A 4592-nucleotide genomic window follows, 5' to 3' on the forward strand; every position below is an offset into this window, starting at 1 on the left:
GCCGCGCCCGGGCTCCCTCTGCAGCTCCGCGCCTGGGAGCGGGAGCGGTCCTGGGGTCCGGTCCAGATGCGGTAGCTGCGAACCAGGCGGCACCGAGTGCCTGGCTGGACTCCGTGGGCTCCGGCGGCGCCCGTCGGAACCTAAATGTTTCAGCTCTAGGAGGGCCGAGGCGGCGGCAGTTGGAAGAGTGAATTCTGCAGAATCCCAAGAGCGCCTTTGGACCGGTTCCTTCCCTGGAGGGCTGGGTCAGGCAGGCGCCTGCACAAGTGTCTTCAGTGATGCTCCGGAAATGAGTGAGGCCTTGAAGAGCCTGCATTATAATATTACAAACTGTCAGAGCCTCCAGGAGTTTCCTGCCCCCTGTAAGAAGGGGGCATTGCGGTGGGCAGGTGGAGCGGCCTGGGCCCGGATTTGCGGTTCAGGCTAGGTGGCTTCTTCGGAGGGAAGCAGGGGTGGGCTCCATACTTAGCCTTGTTACAACGTTGGTTCTTCATTCATTCACGCACTTTAAAAAAAATAATTTTTGTTGATTTGAGAGGAAGGGAGAGAGAGAGAGAGAGATAGAAACATCAATGATAAGAATCATTGATTGGCGGCCTCTTGCATGCTCCCCATTGGGGATTGAGCCGGCAACCTCGGCATGTGCCCTTGCCTGGAATCGAACCTGGGACCCCTCAGTCCGCAGCCCAACACTTTATCCACTGAGCCAAACCAGCCAGGGCCATTCATGCACCCTTTCATTCATTAAGTACCAGGAACATTTATGGAAAGGCAGGCCCTGCACAGGGTGCTGGGAATAGATGGAAAGAAGCTGTCCCCTTGCTCCGTTTAGCTATTCAACCAATACTTGTTGCGGGCGGAGAGGCTCAGTGATTGAGGGCCCACCTGTGAACCAGGAGGTCATGGTCCTGTTCCCAGTGGGGGGCGTGCAGGAGGCAGCCAATTAGTTATTCTCTCTCATCATTGATGTTTCTCTCTCTCTCTTCCTCTCCTTCCTTTCTGAAATCACACACACACACACACACACACACACACACACACACACCCCAAATACTTGTTGAGTTTCTACCAAGTTCCATGTGCTGTTTTTGTCGCTGGGGATTCATCGCCCTCTGCATGGGGACCTCCAGAACAATGAAGTGAGATGGAGGGACTCCATGTCCCCACATGCCCTTCTGGGTGGGCAAGTGCTAAGAAGAGTGAGGCAAAGGAAGACTGGACGGTAATGGGGTGAAGGGACCTCGCTTTCTGGAGGGTGACAGTTGTGACACAGTGTGACCAGGATGGTGAAAGTTTCCATACTGCAAATGTGGGAGGGACTCTTAGGGAGGCAGAATCGGGAAAACAAAACATCCTGAAGTAGAGAAGGATGTGGGAAGAGGGGGTGGGGTGAGCCAAGTCAGGAGGGAGGAAAGGATGAGAAGTGATAGGCAGAAGAATGCTCCCCAAAAAAGATGTCCATGTCCTAGTCTCCAGGACCTGTGAATAGGTTCTGTTACATGGCAAATCATAATTCAGGTTGCCGATGAAATTACAGTTGCTAACCAACTGACTAAAATAGGCAGATTAGTGTGGTCCCATGTACCAAGAGGTTGTTGGTTTGACCATGTCCGGGGTTGGGGGCTCCATCCCCAGTGCAGGGGTGTGCAGCCAACAGCCGTTTTCACATAGATGTTTCTCTTTCTCTCTTCCTCTCCCTCCCTGCCTCTCTCAAAATCAATAAAAATAATTTTTTAAAATAGGCAGATTATCCTGAATTATCTAGGTGAGCTCTGCGTAATATCAAGAGTTCTTAAAAGGAGACGAGGGAGACGGAAAAGGAGGGTCCAAGAAGGGGCTACGGAAATGGATGATGGGCCAGAGGAAGGCTCTGTTGCTGCCTTTGAAGACGGATGAGGAGGCTACAAACAAAAGAACGTTGGCAGCCTCTGCTCACAAGCATGTCAGACTCGCAGCTGGTGGGCTACATGCCTCGGCCGCGAGTTTGACATGCTTGCAAGAAGCTGGAAAAGGCGAGTGAACACTCCCCTAGGGCCTCCAGAGGACCATGGCCCTGCTGACACCCCGATCTTAGCCCAGTGGGACCCATATTGGACTTTTAACCGGCAGAGCTGCACCTTAGCAAATCTGTGTCCCTTTAAGCCTCCAAGTTTGTTACAGCAACAATAGAAAACTAATAAAGGGAAGTGTCAGGCTCCTTCCCGGCTCCTCCCTCAATTCTCCAGGAAGCATTCATTAGGTAGTGATAGATCCTTCCTTCCCCCAACTGGTGGGCGGGGTATGATGTAATCTGCAGCCCAGAAATACCTGAGTGACTAACCAGGTACCTTATATGGACTATACATTGGACCACCAATCCACACCTGCCAAATTCCCTAAGCCCTTGTCCTATATGGACAATGCAGTAAGCCACCAATCAGTGTGCACAGAGTACACTAAGCCCCCACCCCTTCCCATTTGGCCCCTCAAAAGGCGTGCCCACCCCGGGCATGTGCCACCGTCCTCCCCTTGCGAGACAGCCCGGCAGGTCCTTCTCTAATAAAGCCTGGAGTCCTGGTTTTCGGCCTCCGTCTGATCTTTCCGGTAGATTCGGCCGGAATTGGCCTGGTGGTTCAGAGGAAAACTGGCCTGGGCAGTGGAGAGAGGGAACATGGTGGCCCGGCATGCAGGTGGGTAAGAGTTAGACCTCTTCCCCCTCTTGCCATCCAGGCTCAGCAGGCAGCCACCCACCCAGGCCTGCCTGTGCCCCTCACCTGGAGCCTCCTGTCGCTGAGGGCCCAGCCAGATGGGCAGAGCCAGCACCACTATCCCTCTTTACAGAAATGGCAACCAAAGCCAGGGGCACTGACAGGAACCTGCTCGGCCTGAAAGTGTCAAGACACGCAGACTCGGCCGTCCTCCCCGCTCAGGAGGCTCGCCTAGCTGTTGTCACCCCTGCCTGCCCCTCCCTCCCACAACACAGTCCGGGGTGGGGCAGCTCTGTCCAGCCCTGAGCACGGCCCCGGAGCCGTGGGCCCAGGGTGGGCAGGGAGCCCTGGCTCTGCTGCTGACGTGTTCTGTGGCTGCAGATAAAAGACAGTCCCTACCCAGCCGGTGTGGCTCTGTGGTTGAGCGGCCCCTGAACCCAGAAGTCCCAGGTTCGATTTCTGGTCAAGGCACACGCCCAGGTTGCAGGCTTGATCCCTAGTAAGGGATGTGCAGGAGGCAGCCGATCGACGTCGCTCTCTCTCATTGGTGTTTCTCTCTCTCTATCCCTCTCCCTTCCTCTCTCAAATTAATAAAAATATATTTTAAAAAGGACACTCCCTTTCTGAACCTCTTTGCCTGTAAAATGGGAGTTAAGTGAGCCCCAAACAAGATGAGGGAGTGTGTGTTTTGCTGATGGAAACACAGAGCCCCAGCAGGCAACAGCTTCATGGACACGATGTTAACAGGAGCTTCGGGAAGCGGCTGGCCTTGCTCCCACCCCGGAACGACTCCGGTGACAAGCCCCTGGACCTGCGGGAATGTGCCTAAGGTGCAGCCCCCGCCCCTGCTCATTCGCTGAGGGTCCGCCACTGGGGGAAGGGGGTCAGGCAGAGTCAGAAGCTCCATCCAGAGTTAACGACAAAACCCAGCTGCAGGGATGGAAGCTTAGCGCAGCAGACACTCAGCCAAGGCCCCAGAAAGCCCGAAACCCGCCCCGAGCTCGTTGGAGAGGTTCAGGGGTCGGATTGGGGAGCGCTGGGGGATGGGTAGAGAGCAGCCTAGTTGGCCACACCAGCCTGGCCCAGGCCCCTGCTCCCCTTGCTCAGGGCCTGGTGATCAGTTCGGCCTGGCCGCCAGGTCGGGGCCGGAAGCCAGAGAACCTGCCGTCTACGCTCGGGGACTGTTAAGGGAGGACACCTGGTATGACAGGTTTCCATTCAGCGCTGGGTCCCCTTGTTGTTCTGCAGAATTAGTGCCATCAGCCGGGGCAAGGCCGCCCACCAAGCCCACATCCAAGGCGTGATTTGTGCCGGGCCATGGGTCTGCGCTTGGCAAGCGCTCAGGTAGGCGGTTCCCGCTCCCCATTCACAGGTGAGGTTCTAGCCCTCCGGGGAGCTGCTGCCCGCTGCTCCTGGATGTGCTGAGTGGACAGGACCTTTGTGCACACGCCCAGCTGCCCAGGGAGCCCTGCAATTAAGGAGCATTTATAAACCAGAATCTCATTTAGTAAAATTGGTTTTTTTACGTAACCTCTCAGGCTGTGTGCAGGGCCTGAGTGTGGGCAGGGAGGCTGGGATCCTGAGCCAGGGAATGGCTGGGTGTCCTGCTGTTCTGACCCAAGAGACACAGGCCAACTGCCCCAGCTGCTGCCCCCCACCCCCCGGCCTGCACCCCATGCTCAGGGCCCAGGCCTGATGCCGCGGCCAGAGCCTGCACTGTTCTTGCTGGAAGGGTTCCTGAACGGCCTGGTGGCTGAGGGGAGGTCGGACGCTGCAGGATGTTTGGGAGAGTTTAGAGGCAGGGAAGGCTGCCGTGGCGAAATGCCCTGAACGGGGTATTCAACTTCCTCCTCCTCAGTGTGAGCCCCTCCCTGGCCTGGGATGGGCCCAGTCCACTCTGTTCCC

Source organism: Myotis davidii, unplaced genomic scaffold, assembly GCF_000327345.1.
Source record: "Myotis davidii unplaced genomic scaffold, ASM32734v1 scaffold425, whole genome shotgun sequence".
NCBI lineage: Eukaryota > Metazoa > Chordata > Mammalia > Chiroptera > Vespertilionidae > Myotis > Myotis davidii.